This window comes from Pinus tabuliformis, chromosome 6, assembly GCF_031772625.1.
Source record: "Pinus tabuliformis cultivar Carrire ecotype Pingquan chromosome 6, CPIR1, whole genome shotgun sequence".
Classification (NCBI taxonomy): domain Eukaryota; kingdom Viridiplantae; phylum Streptophyta; class Pinopsida; order Pinales; family Pinaceae; genus Pinus; species Pinus tabuliformis.
The window spans coordinates 1262593725-1262609441 of NC_142292.1; the positions used below are offsets into that span (position 1 = coordinate 1262593725).

Below are 15717 nucleotides of genomic sequence, written 5' to 3' on the forward strand. Positions count from 1 at the left end.
ACAAGGATAGAATGGAAGCGGGATCAAAAGGTATGCAAGATGGTTCAACAACTACAATACTATCCAAGTGCAATAGATAAATTATGTGGAAGTATGATTTATTATCGTATCACACTCACCTATTTTTATATGAGAACTCTAAACTCAAATAAAAGGTCCTTTTGGAATTGCACACTTCTCCTATAAAAGGACATTCAATGTTTTTGAAAACTTACAATGAGATCAAAAGGCAATTTTTTCTATTAAGGTAATGAAAATCTAATCTTCAAAAGTTTGTGGTCGAATGTATGGTCTGCCAACATAATAAGGGAGGGGCAATCGAGACCACAAGTTACCTACAACTATTAGCCATACCAAGTCAATGTTGGGAAGAGGTTTCAATGGATTTTATTATTGGTATACCCAAGTTTGAAAGAAAGAATGTTAGCATGGAAGTAGTGTATCGACTCACAAAGTATGCCCATTTTTGCTCTCTTTCTCATCCTTTTAAAGAAAGTACAATAGCCACAACATTCATGGATATAGTATAGAAGCTACATGGAATCCCCGAGATCATTATAAGTGATAGAGATCCAATTATCACTATAGATTTTTGGAATGAATTATTTTATTATTTGAGTACTCAATTGGCTCATAAATCTGATGAGAAAATTGATATTGTAGATAAATGTCTACAAGGGTATCTTCATTGCTTTGCATCTAATAGATAGAGACAATTGGTCACCTCATAAAAAATGTCCCCGTTTATGGAAATTTATGGATATCATCCTCCATCTATCACATCACTTTTGAGAGGGAAAGTAAAAGTTCAAATGACAGAGGACTTGTTGACTAACATTCTTGATCAAATTGAAGGTCAATTTTTTCTATTTTGAATGTGCCAAATGATCCTCATGAAGGCCCAAAAAGTTTAAGGATTTAAAATCAATTCGAGATGTGGTACTTCCTTATAGAAGGCTAATCAGGATGATTTCTCTTTTAGAAAATTAAAGAGTTAATGAAAAAGAAAAAAATTGTATTTGTTCATCTTTTCAGTTGATAGTCCTATGTCTTAGTTCTATCCAATACTTTACATAATCTAAAATGAAGGTCATGTGCCTAAGATATTGCCAATTTAATCTAAGAACCAATGGAATCAATCCACCTTCATCATTTTCATTCTACCTTCCTAACTTTATCATTGCTTTCTATCTCCTTTTTTTTTACCATTTATCATTTTACCTCCTCCATTTGCCATAAACCATTATCCATTTTCCATTATTTTTTTATCAACCCGTCTATTATTTTGGAATTTTCTATACTTCCATACTTAGCCTTTCCACTTCCATTTCCCCATCTTTTTCCTTTTTTGCCATTTTTATAATTGTACATTTTCATTTCCAACTTGTTTTTTATATTTCTACATTTATATCCTTAGTAATCTTATTTTCGGTATTATTTATTTTTTCTTACTTAGAAATATTTCCACATTATTTTTATTTTTTATTTTTAGCCCACTCTATTACTTAGACAAATTTAATTTTACTTTTATTTTTAGAAGATTTTCCAAATTCTCACATCTCACCTCCACATTATGGTTATGCCAATAGGCATGGTCTACCATCCATACTTTTATTTTTAGAAGCCACAGGTTTTGAAAATCTACAAAGGTAGAGGGCTTGACCACAAAGGTCCATTTGCAGCTTTAAAAGCGGATATTGCAACATATTCGCAGCTAGGTGAAGTCCTTATAGTGGGTGATTTCGATGCTAGGACTACAAGTGAGCAAGCTAGCATTCTTTGTTGTAAAGATGATTGTGACCCTATTTAGCTTATAGAAGAAAGTAATCATCAGTGGGAAAGAATTTCAGGGGACAAGGGTTGCAATCTTTTTGGTGAACAATTGCTTACTCTATGTGGGGCCTTTGATTTAGTCATTTGTAATGGTTTGACTAGATGGGCAAAGTCTGGTAATTTCACTTGCAATACTTACAATGGAGCAAGTGTGGTAGATTATGTAATTTGCTCGCATGGGTTGTGTGAGAAAATGGAAGAAGTTTTGGTTGGAGATCAGCTGTGGGATTTGAAATAAGATCACAAACCAATTTATTTATGTTTCTCTTGGATTGGAAAGAAACAATTAGAGTAAAAAATTCAGCATGTCCAACAAAATCTCCCACAAGGCAGAATTCTTTTGACCCCAGAAAATTGTAATACCTTCAAAATGACACTAGAGAGGCTCTTTGAGAAGGAGAAAATTACAATTCACAACCTTCATAGTCATGAATTAACACATTTAATTCAATGTGCACTTGCAAAGTGCAAAAGAACAAAAATTAAGAAGTCTGAAACAAATTGCTTTCCGGTTAATGCTTGGTTTGACGAGGAATGCAAAAAGGCAAGGAGAATGTGGAAAGAGTCAAACAAGGATAACATAAAGCTCAAATCTTACAAGCAGTTATTAAGCAAGAAAAATGTTGATTTCATGGTTTCAAGGAGGGAAGAACTAATCTTCCTTGGGAAAAATAATCCCAAATTATTTTGGAAGGAGCTCCAACCGAAAAAGATACAAATTGGAAATAATATTATAGCTTCTAAATGGTTTGACTATGCAAGAAAACTCTATGAGCAGGTTCCCAAGGTTGACCCTCCCCCCTTGCTCAACACTGATATTGAACTCTTCACGGTACAAGAGGTAGAGATGGGTATCAAGAAGTTGGGTGTTGGAAAAGCAAAAGACTTAACTTAACTCCAAGCAGAATACCTAAAGTGGGGCTCAAAGATTCTTGTAGCTCACATTACAAAAATCTTCAACAACATCATACAACAAGGGCTCCCCACAGATTGGACAACTAGTCTGGCAATACCTCTTTTCAAGAACAGTGACATCAATAATCCCTCCAATTATAGGGCCATCATGATAAACCTTTTGTTTGCAAAGCTATTTGGAAGCATGCTAGAAAACAAAATTAGCAAGTGGGCAGAAGAAAGAGATAAGCGTGCTAAAGGGCAAGCAGGTTTTAGACCTAAGCATTCCACAGTTGATCATTGCACAACTTTAAGGCACATCATTGAAAAAGTTTGGGAGAAAAAGGAAGAAGTCTTTTGTTGCTTTGTTGATTTCAAAAAAGCGTTTGACTCAGTTCCTAGGGATAAACTTTGGCAGAGAATGGAGGAACTTGGGGTTCCTAAACATTTGAGAGCAGTTGTGCATAGGTTGTATGAAGAGGTGGAAGTCAAAATTAGAACTTCAGTAGACATTTCTGAAAGTTTTAGAAGCGATATCGGGGTCAAGCAAGGTTGCCCACTGTCTCCTACCCTTTTTGGTTTATATATCGACAAGCTTGAGGAGTGGTTAGATTCACAAAGGGGTGATGGTATCTATTTGTGCAAGTTTGTTATAAGGCTTCTTTTGTATGCAGATGACCTTATTCTGATTGCCAAATTGGCTCTTGGTTTGCAAGAGCACTTACTATCCCTTGAGCATTTTTGTAGAAGTGTGGGGATGCAAGTCAATATCAACAAAACGAAAGTAGTGGTCTTCTCTAAGAAAAGAAAACATAACCAGCGTAAGTTCTACTTTGAAGACAACATTCTGGAAGAAGTTGCAGATTACAAATACCTCGGAATTGACTTCAACAAAAATCTAAGCTGGAATGGTTGTAGAAAGAAAAGAACTTTGGGGGGTTGGAAAACATTTTATGCTTTTCAAAATAGGTGTAGAGACGCAGAGTTATGGGTCTGGAAGACCACTCAAACTCTTTTTGGGCTTCTAGTGATTCCGGTGATTCTCTATGGTTGTGCACTGTGGGCTAGCAGTTCCTCCGACATGCAGTCGAGACAAATTGAGAAAATTCAGAAGCATTTGATTACAAACAAATTTAAGATTAAAAGTGCAGTTCTTTATGATATCTTGTTAAGTGAAACAGGGACTGCTCCTATTGAAGCAATTGCTATGGTGCGAGTCATAAGGTATTTAAAAAAAATTGAGCAAATGGAAGAGGGTAGATGGCCTAAGGTTGTCTTTAATGATAGATTGTGCAAGACCAAAAAAACTTGGATGCAACAAAATAACAAATGGTTTAGTAAATGGGGTATTTGCTTGAATGCGTGTCCCATAAACAACAAAGAGATAAAAGCTTTTGTTATGGAAAAGTTCCACAAACGTACTTGGGATAAGGAGCTAGGAAGAAAGAAAAATTACTACATTGAAGTGTTTAATCCCACTCATAATCATCAACCAAAAGCATACATAGAGGCCAATATCTCTTGGAGAGCCAAAATTCTTATTGCTCGGTTAAAGACTAATTCTCATCAACTCTGTTGTGAAATTGGGCGCTGGAAAAGGCCAAAGGAAGTGTGGGAGGAAAGGGTATGCATTTTTTGTTCTTCCGGAAAAGTGGAAACAGAAAAACATTTCATTTTAGAATGTGAGGCCGGAAAGTTATGTAGATATGTTGGCAGCTAGCTCTTGGGATAATCTATTTAGTGAGGGGTTTGTCAAGAAGCTGAGAGCATTTATTGTGAAGCTTCACAGAAAAAAGGCCGAATACATCAAGCAGATGAAGAAGCAATCTGTCCCATAGGCTATCTTTAGCCTTGTGGACGTTAAAATAATTTATTTCTTCTTCTTTCCACATTATGGTTATGTCAATAGGCATGGTCTATTTCACAATAGGGCTTCCAAAATTTCAATTCCTTAAAAGATCAAATGTATGGATAGTCTTGATTCAATAGTCGGAGAATATTCTTCATCATATACACAATTTAATGGATGAAACCAAAGACTTCCAAATTGTTTTTTCTGTTTCAAATTTGTAAGGTGTTTACCACCTACACTTTGTACTAGTGTTCCAAATTCTCTAACAGATAACTATTTAATTTATAAATATAAATGTACTAGTATTATTATTTCTTGTATCGTTTTTATACTAAATCCTTATGGCATATCTCCACATGTCAGCGGTATCAATAGTCTTAAAGGAACACTATAATGTCCCCATCGAATTAATTCCTAAATAAACAAATAGCACTTAAATTTCTCTAAAAGATATTTCGTTTACTCTTGTGTGCAATTACATACAACAGAGGAAATTCTTAAAACATATGCCAATTTTGTGGCAACACTGGTAAACCGTTCTCAACATAATTTTCTACTTGAACATTAAATTTCTAGTTGCCTGTAGATATTGAATCCAGAGCTTTTGCTGTAAGACAGTAAAAAATTATCAAGGGCTTTTTGTTTGCTCCCAGGAAATGGAACTCGCCCTTAACTCCTCTACGACAACAAAATGGCCCCTTTGTAATTCAAAGTTGAAATACCCAAACATTGGCCTCACAAATCAGAGTTTGTTGTCGGCCTTCTCAACTCTTAGTTACCAGCGAAGATCTCTGCGACCACAAAATGGCACCTTTGTAATTCAAAGTTGAAATACCCAAATATCGGCCTCACAAATCAGAGTTGGTTGTCGGCCTCCTCAACTCTTAGTTACCAGCGAAGATTTCGGCCCTTTCATTTCCCAACAAGGCAACTTGGCTTCAACGCTGAAATACCCAAATCTCAGCCTCACAATTCAGGTTTTGTTGCTGCCCTTCTCAACTCTCAGTTACCACTGACGATTTTGGAGCTTTTGCCCTTTTATTTGCCCACTTGATGAACGAGGAAACTCGGCCCTTCCTGCACAGGCTGCACTATTATGACCACGCTCTGTGAGAATGCGGATGTTCAGGTTGCAACCCAACAATTCGTCTTGCGTCTGTTACAGGACCTCAACATTTCGACCCACAGTTGCAGCATACCCATCAAGGGATTTTTCCCTTCTTTTGACAATTCGACCACGATGAACTCGCCCCATAGAGCCTCGATTCTCCAAATCCTCGACCTCCAAGGGATTAATTCAACACTTAGAAAATAATGGGTTTCATGACTCATTCGGCCTAGGGTAAATAATTTCTACCTCCCACAACGCAATTCAACCCTTTGCAAATAAATTGGCCATCGGAGCGAGCAGCGAGGCAGCGAGAAGAACGTTTCCCCAGGGTTTCTCCAGTGAGCAGCGTGAGGCAGCGTGAACAGGGTTTCGTGAGCACAGAGGCAGAGACAACGTGAGCATAGAGCAGTGTGAGGCAGCGTGGACTGGGTTTCTCCAGGGATTCTCCAGTGAGCAGCGTGAGCAGGGGTTCCAGTGCGGTGATTCCAGTGCAGAGTGAGCAGATATCTACGATCAGTGTGACCAGGGAGTTTGGCCCGGTTTTCTAAAGGGACGGGGATCTTCAACGACAGGTAAGTGCTATGCTTTATACGACCGAGAGTGCTTGTGTGGGACCACTGCACAGAACTGCGGGAATATGTCTGCTCCATTTTTCTCTTTCTCGTGTCTTTTTTGAAATAGAAATTTTAACTTTTATTACTTGGTTTGAAAATCAATTTTGAGCTCCAATAGACAACATCAAAGTGTCATTTAAATCCATGTTCATGCGTGAAGTGGGTCAAAGCAATGTTAAAACAGGGGATTCTAGTTCTGCTGCTAGTAAAAACCAAATTTCAGCCGAAACCATATCCCCTCACAATTTTGGATTAGGAAAATGGTCTTCAAACCGATGTGAGGCCGTGAAAATGTCTATAGGGACATATTATGACTTGGAATGGAAACCCCTTTTCCCATAGTTTCAACAGGTTAACACAAACAACCCAACTGATAAGTGGATCTTTGTAAATGAGAAGCAATATTTGAGGATATTAAAGCGCAGGCAAATTAGTAAAAGGAAAGAGTTGCAGGAAAAAAGATTCATCATGATCTTACCAAAAGTAACAAAAAACAACATTGGGATAGCAACTATAAGGGGACTTTCAATAGTGAAACAAATTGACCAAGGAGGTAACAAAGGCAAAAAAAGGGAGGCACTCCCTGTAGGAATTTACAGGGTAAGTTCCACAGAAAGAATACCAAAAGGACACCGCTCACAACCAGATCTCAAATCAATACACCAGTATTTTGACGTGGTTAAAACCCTCAGAGTGCAAGGAGGGAAACAGTCCACGGCCTGTCCCAACGTGGGTACTACAGGCAATTTATTAATCAAAGAATGAAAATTTACATAAGCTTCTCTCATGCACGGATTACCCGAACAATGACCCTCCATGCGCTTTAAATAGAACTCATGGACCAATCGGGTGTCAAGCCACGGATCAAGTGTCGGTAATACCGAGGTGAGAGTGAACCGTCAGATCACTACATATCGTGACCGTCGGATTGTAAGTTACAAAATGTACAACGGTAAAGAAACACACTTTACCTAACTCTAACCTAACTCTATACTAGACCAAGTTGAACTTAACTATATCCTATGTGTCGGAATATCCTAACATCCCCCCTTAAGAACAACTTGGGATAGGATTGAAGGATTTACAAATATGACACAATAGGAGAAGGAAGGAGGCACTAGAGCCTATCCCCCCTTAGTGACAACTTCCTGAACTCCAAGCATATATCGAAGTTTAGTGAACTTCGCCTCTGTGAGAGCCTTTGTGAAGATGTCTGCAACCTGATCATCTGTTGGACAATATTGCACTTCAAGAACATGGTCATGAATGAGCTTTCTGATGAAGTGCATGTGTAGTTCAATGTGTTTGCTGCGCTGATGCTGGACTGGATCTTTGCATAGCTGAATGGCACTTTGATTATCACACCAAAGTGTGGTTGGATGCTGCTGCTCAAAGCCAAACTCTGATAGGATCTGACGAAGCCACAAGGCTTCCTTACTAGCTTCCACGGCACCACGATACTCTGCTTCTGCTGACGAAAGAGAAATGGCAGCCTGTTTCTTACAAGCCCATGTAATAGGTCCTGAACCAAGAGTGAAGACATAACCGGCAGTAGACTTCCGATCATCAGGGTCACCAGCCCAATCAGAATCAGTGAAACCAACTAACAGAGGAGCTGCTTTGGCACTGTAATGAATCCCAAACTGTACTGTACCTCGAACATAACGAAGTATTCTTTTAGCTGCTTTCCAATGACTTTCACGGGGGTTTTGCATAAAACGAGCAACAAGGCCAACAGCAAAGGAAAGATCAGGACGAGTATGGGTTAAATACAAGAGTTTTCCGACAAGTTGACGGTATAAGGTAGCATCAACTTCAGGAGAAGTACAAGAGACTGAAAGTTTGACTCCAGACTGAAAGGGAGAAGGGGCTGGCTTACAGTCTTCCATGTGAAAATGACGAAGAATATCACAAGCATACTTGGACTGGGAAAGGAAAATACCCTCTTGGGATTGCAAGACTTGAAGACCGAGAAAATAGTGTAAGTGTCCTAAGTCTGTCATTTCAAATTTCTTTTTAAGGCTTGACTTCACATGGTTTATAAGGTTGGGATCACTACCAGTAAGAATAAGATCATCAACATAAAGAACAAGGATGATAAGAGAGTTGCCCACTTTCTTGGTGTAGACAGTATTGTCAGAATGACACCTAGAAAAGCCAGATTCTAAAAGAAAGCTATCCATTTTGGCATACCAAGCCCGAGGAGCTTGCTTGAGGCCATAAAGGGATTTCTTAAGTCGACAAACAAGGCTGGAGTCTGTTTGTATGAAGCCAATGGGTTGTTCCATATAGATTTCTTCCTGCAAGTCCCCATGCAAGAAGGCAGATTTAACATCCATCTGATGGACTTCCCATTTTAAAGAGGCAGCAAGGGAAAGAACAAGGCGGATAGAGTTCATTTTGGCAACAGGGGAGAAGGTTTCAGTGTAGTCAATGCCTTCAACCTGTGAAAAGCCCTTAGCAACGAGACGAGCTTTATGTTTATCAACTTTCCCATCTGGTCCATACTTGGTTCTGTAAACCCATTTACATCTAACAAGTTTGCGTCCCTTTGGTAGAGGAACAAGATCCCATGTATCATTTGTCATCAATGAATGATATTCTTCATTCATAGCTGCTTCCCAATGTGGATGGCCTGAAGCTTCTGCAAAAGTGTCAGGATCATGATTTACTGGAGCTTGAGCCAGTAAAGAAGAGGCTCTTTCAAACTGAGAACGTGTACGTCGCTGATCTGTAGGATCACCGGCAAGATCACCTGCTGCATCCCGAGTAGCACGGACCCATCTTGGAAGTTGAGGATCCTGAGAAGGTGGGGGAGGATTATCATCCTCGCTTTCATCATCTGAAGAAGAAATGTTTTCAAAAGTAGAAGAGATAGGAAGAGGTGGCACATCCGCCGGACTAGGCTCGCAGGCCGATTTATTTTCATCAAATTTTACATCTCTTCTAATGATAACATTTTTGGACTTAAATGGAATAAGTCTATAACCTTTTACATCTTCAGAATATCCAACAAAAGTACATTTCTCACTCTTAGGTTCTAAAGCTTTATGCTTTTCATCTGGAATATGGGCCCATGCTTCACTTCCAAACACACGAAAGTGACTTACATCTGGTTTAATGGAACTCCAAGCTTCTTCTGGAGTGATATTCTCTAGAACCTTAGTAGGAGTGCGATTGATTATATAATTTGCACAATTAATTGCTTCGGCCCAAAAACTAAGACTGAGTCCTTTAGATTGCAGCATACAATTAGCCATTTCCTTTAAGGTGCGATTTTTCCTTTCAGCTACACCATTTTGTTGTGGAGTGTATGGAACAGTATGTTGCATTTGAATTCCATTTTCGGTGCAAAAGTTGATGAATGTGTTTTTAACATATTCTCCACCATTATCAGTTCTTAGCTTAAGAATTTGATGTCCAGATTGTTTTTCAACAAAGGCTTTGAAGGCCAAAAAAGTGTTAAATACTTCGCTCTTGAGTTTTAAGAAGTATACCCAAGTGCGTCTGGAGAAATCATCAATGAAAGTTAAGAAGTACTTGCAGCCAGAGAATGAAGCAACAGGAAGAGGACCACATAAATCACTGTGCACAAGCTGTAAAGGGGCTGAGGCGTGCCAAGAGGCACGTTTGTCAAAACTGTCCCGATGATGTTTTCCGAGTACACATCCGGAACAAACACCATCTCTGCAAGATACCATAGGAAGACCTGTCACCATATTTTCTTTACATAGATGCTGAAGGGAGCGATAGTTTAAGTGACCAAATCGCTCATGCCAAAGTTTGCTCACTTCATCATTATGAGCAACAAATACTGAGGGAAGATTGGATGACCCAAAGTTGTGAAACTTATACAACCTTTTGGAATCATCAGCAAGACCAGTAGCTAGAATCTGTTTAGGATCTTTTAGATCCTTGATTACAACATCATGAGGTGAAAATTCAACAATTTTACCTTCACCTGAATGAGTTATCTGATAGACAGATAGAAGGTTGCAGGATAAGGTTGGAACACATAATACATCATTAAACTGACCATTGTCTAGATGAACAGTTCCAGTCCCTACAACATTAAGAGATCTATCATCACCAATATATATATTTTTGGTGTTACAATCATTTAAAGAAGAAAACATGGCTTGGTTTTTGGCCATGTGACAAGAGGCTCCAGAATCAATGAGCCACTCATGAGAATGAGAAGAAGAAGAAGATACATTTAATGCATAACCAGACTGAGATGATTGATAATGACATGCAGAAAGTGCCATTCCGGAAGTTGAAGTTGAAGTAGGCTCCACATGGATGTTATGTTTCTTCATTGCGGCTTCCAAGGCTTCCATCTTCTTAAAGCATTTAGATTCTAAGTGGCCATCTCGATTACAAAAGTTACAATGTCTATCAGTCTTCTTCCATTTGTTTTTATTGGTCTTATCATTTTGCTGAAATGATCTTTCATTTTGAGGCTGAGATGGTTTAGGACCATTCTTTTGAGGATATGACTTCTTAGGATTCTTTGAATTTGGTTGCTGCTGGGCGGCTAACGCTTTCGTGGAAGAGTTTCCAAGATTAAGAAGACCAAGGTGTAAGAGTTTTTCTTGTTCTCTTATTAAGGAATCACAAAAGGAGTCAAAGGAAGGGGCCTTGTATTCTTGTCCTTGACAAATGAAAGCTTCTCTTGTAGAATGGAAAGTGGAAACAAATACAGAGTAGGCTGGTCCCAACTTAGTAAGGATGGAATAAATAAGGTTACCATCTTCTTTCTTAACTTTAACACCTTCCAAGAGATATCTAAGGGTCTTGAATTTGGACAAGAAATCTTCAATGCAAGAAAAATTATTAGGATCCAAAGTAAGCAGCTCATTTTCAAGTTGATGGGCTCTAATTTCATTTTTAATTCCAAAAACTTTAGCAAGTTTTTCTAATGCTTCATGAGGAGTCTCAAGTTCTGCAATGTGGAATCTAAGATCAGGAGAAACAGACATCCCTATCAAACCACGTGCTTGATCTTGTCTATTTTCCCATTTTGCCGCCTTGTCTTCATCTTTTGGTTTCTTCTCTTGGTCTGTGGCTATTCTGTAGAGACCTTTACTTCTAAGTAAATCTCCCATGTAGGCTACCCATTGGAAGTAGTTAGTGCTGTCAAGAATGACTTGGCATGGACTTTCCATTTTTTTTAAAAAACTGAAGCTGAAGATGCTGAAAGTAAGTGTTCCAATGGATAGATCTCGAAAAAATAGGCGGTTTTAAAAAAAACGGCTCTGAAAAAGGCTTCCGGATGAAGAAGTTATGGCTTTTTGAAAAAAAAATGTTGACGTTGCCGGCAAAGTGCGCGAATGTGCGGGAATGAAAAAATCCGCCCCCACAAAATGGAGACTTGAACCCAAGACCTCTACTCTCTTAAAATAGCTTTGAACCAATTGATCTATACAAAAAATTTGAGAGAGAGAGAGAGAGAGAGAGAGGGGGGGGGGGCCTTGGTTTGCGTGCTTGCCTTGAGAAAGCTCTTTTTCCCTACAAAACACAAAACACAAAACCCAACACGAATATGCAAAGAAAAACGAACCTTACGGCTCGAAGTTAGCTTTAGCCAAAAAACTAGAAATTTTAAAAAAAATCTCAAAGTTAGCTTTAGCCGAAAAACTAAATATTTTTCTCAATGTTTCTGATTTTCCGAGATCACACTAAGGTGCAGGGAAAAGAGCATACGCATGAGAAAAATCCTTCCTTTCTGTTTCTGATTTGCCCAGATCGCACAGAGTCGCAGGGCAAAGAGCATACGCAGAAATGAAAGGTATAGATCCGGTTAAAAAAATGCTAAATAAACTGAGACCGAAATAAGCAGAGAGAAAATAACAGTAAACTGCAAAAAAAACACTGTATACCTCCCGATCTGAAAAATGACGCAGCTAGGGCTACCGGAAACCTTTTCGCGTGAAACGAAAGGGGTTCCTCACTGGAACAGATGCTCCGAACGCAACAGAGCAGTCCTCTCGGCCCGAAAGCAGTCAGAAACAGCAGATCTAGGAAACGACAGCCGCATGCAGTTCTACCGGCTTCAGATTTGGATCACCAACGGACGCGGCCCTCAAATAGCTCTGATACCATGTAGGAATTTACAGGGTAAGTTCCACAGAAAGAATACCAAAAGGACACCGCTCACAACCAGATCTCAAATCAATACTCCAGTATTTTGACGTGGTTAAAACCCTCAGAGTGCAAGGAGGGAAACAGTCCACGGCCTGTCCCAGCGTGGGTACTACAGGCAATTTATTAATCAAAGAATGAAAATTTACATAAGCTTCTCTCATGCACGGATTACCCGAACAATGACCCTCCATGCGCTTTAAATAGAACTCATGGACCAATCGGGTGTCAAGCCACGGATCAAGTGTCGGTAATACCGAGGTGAGAGTGAACCGTCGGATCACTACATATCGTGACCGTCGGATTGTAAGTTACAAAATGTACAACGGTAAAGAAACACACTTTACCTAACTCTAACCTAACTCTATACTAGACCAAGTTGAACTTAACTATATCCTATGTGTCGGAATATCCTAACACTCCCCTCCCAAGAAACATACAAAACAAAGCAAATCAGAATTGAAACCTATGCATTAAACAAAGGGAAGAGTAAGGATGATCTTCAAAGCAACAAAGACTTATACAGTCCCACAACCTCACCTTTAGTATGGTCTCCAGAACTATATGTAAATGAGCTCATGACTGCGAAAAAAAAGATTGAAATTTTAGAGGTGAAGGTACAGCAAGAAGGCAACCAGATAAAAGAAATCACAAAAGCTAAGGGGAGGATTGAAAGAGAGAACAAGTTGTTAAAAGAACAGGTAAGAAGCCTACAAAACAAAATGGAGAAAGGGCAACAAGAGCTAATCAACTTAAAGCAAGAAATTGAACAAACAAAAGCAACGGAAAAAAAAAAAACGATTAGAGCCAACGAGAGCCACTAGCACAAATCAGATGGAAAAGTTCCAGTCAGTAATGGTAGACATGGAAATAAGAGAAAACAAGTTAATGGAGCAAATAAAAGAGGCTAAATCTTGGGCTCAGGTGGTAAAAGCACTGACAAGTGAACAAAAGGAAATTATAGAAAAATAAATCAAGAGACAAATAAGAGAGGAAAGGGACAGAAAAGAATAAGCGACAAATATCATCATCAAAAGTTTGAAAGACTTTGGGGAAAAAGAGAGAACATATATTCTAGTAAGGGATTTTCTCAAGGGGGAGTTGCATTGGACAAGCAAGATTCAATAGGAAAACAGGATAGGAAAGATTATGGGAGTAGGAAGGGATAGACATGTGAGAGTTACTTTGAGATGCATGGAGGACAAGGCGAGAATATTAAAGAATAGAGGGTTGCTTAAAGGCACTCGTATCTACTTAGATGAAGACTTAACACTCATCCAACAAGAAGAAAGGAGGAAAGAATGGGAGAAAGTAAAGTCAACAAGAGAGGCAGGAAAGTGGGCATGGTTGAAAAACGGGAAAGCCCAAGTCACTGATAGAGTAACACACAAGAAATAGGGATTCAGGGCCCCACAGGAGTACCTAAACATGGTAAGCTGGAATTGCAGAGGTTATCCATGGAGAAGGGGACCGAGGTTGGGGCCCATAGCTGAGGGTAAAGACATTATTTGCCTTATGGAAACACATGAACACAATGGATGTAGAATTCCAGACTTCAAAGGATACACTAAAATCTTTGTTTGGAATGAAGAAACAAAATCAGGTAAAGGACATGGAGGAATAACAGTCCTAATAAAAGAAATATGGACTAGGATTATAAAATTGGAGAAAGAAGACCCAAATAAACAATTTATATGGCTGAAAATAACAGAGATGGACGCAACAATATGGCTGGTTGTTTGTTATTTTGCTCCAAAAAGCTCAAAATTCTACAAAAAAAGGAACCTAGATAGTGAAGACCCATATGCAGCATTGAAAAAAGATATTTCAAACTTTAGTACTAAGGGAGAAATATTCCTAATTGGTGATTTTAATGCTAGAACAACAAACAATCAATCTATTCAGTTGGGTAGCAAAATGGGAGAGGATAACAATCCACTATGGCTTAGAGAGAATGAAGAGCACCCTTGGAGGAGGACATCACAAGATGGGAAAGGGAAGGTTTCGCACTTTGGAGCAGAACTATTAGGCCTTTGTAGCCTAAATGACATGGTTATATGTAATGGCATGAAAAATTGGTCGAAGTCCAATAGTATTACTTGTAAAACATACAACGGGCAAAACACAATAGACTATGTTATATGCTCTCAAAGGTCTATTTCCAAGTTGTTGAACTTTAATATTGAGTGTTGCCCTATAGAGCTAGACTCTGACCATTTGCCTCTTCTTATTAAGCTTGGTATAAATACAAAAGATCGAAAGGGGGAACATCCCCATCATTCACACAAGAAAGTTTTAGAACATGGGAGAATTATCTTAAACCAAGAAAATCAGGAGCTATTTAGGGTTGCTCTTAAAGAACACCTCCAGCTGGCCAAAAACAACAATAGGGGCTGCAAGGATAACAGAAGAGATAAAAGATATGTTTGTAGTAGTATGTTGATCCCCTTAATACACAAAGCTTTAAAGGTATGTAAGAGATCTAGGCCTATGAAGAGGATCGCAAATACCTTCCCAACTAATCCTTGGTATGATAAAGAATGCAAGGATGCGAAAAGATTTCTCAAAGAAAAGTCAAGCAAAGAAAACAAGATTATATATAAACAATTGATAAAATCAAAGAAAGAAAGTTATGTGATTTCAAGAAGGAAGGAATTAATTTCTTTGGGAAAACATAATCCCAAAGGTTTCTGGAAGGAACTACAACAAAAGAAAAAGCAAATAGAAAACAATATCACAGAGGCTCAGTGGTTAGACTATGCAAAACTTTTGTATGAGCGGACAAATGAGAAAAGTAAGCCTCCCATAATTGTCTCCTCAACAAAGCTATTTTCGGTTGCTGATATTGAACAAAGTATAAAGAAACTGGCAAATGGCAAGGCACAGGACATTGACAATTTACAAGCATAATTTTTAAAATGGGGAATGAAGCTTCTAGCCCCACACATCAAGGAGATATTTAACAGAGTTAATCAAGATAGATTTCCAGTTGAGTGGACAACCAATGTTGTTATACCTCTTCACAAAACCGGAGATATCAATAACCCTTCTAACTACCGTACTATTATGATCAACCCTCTTCTTGGAAAACTTTTTGGGAGCATGCTAGAGCGCAGAATCAACGAATGGGCATAAAAAAAGGGAAAAAGAGCAAAGGGACATGCGAGCTTTAGGCCTAAACATTTTACCATTGATCATTGCATCACCCCAAGGCACTTCATTGAAAAAGTTTGGGACAACCAAGGTGGGGAAGCATTTTGTTGTTTTGT

General features: G+C 38.7%; 1 protein-coding gene across 1 annotated transcript in view; it reads left to right on the forward strand.

The window, feature by feature from the left end:
- Positions 1 to 5988: 5988 nt before the first annotated feature.
- LOC149263254 (uncharacterized) overlaps positions 5989 to 15717 on the forward strand; it is a 463048-nt gene continuing 453319 nt past the window's right edge. Inside the window, exon 1 of the mRNA XM_089425983.1 lies at positions 5989 to 6262. The gene's annotated coding sequence lies outside the window, so the exon portion shown is untranslated. The remainder of the gene's footprint in view (positions 6263 to 15717) is intronic.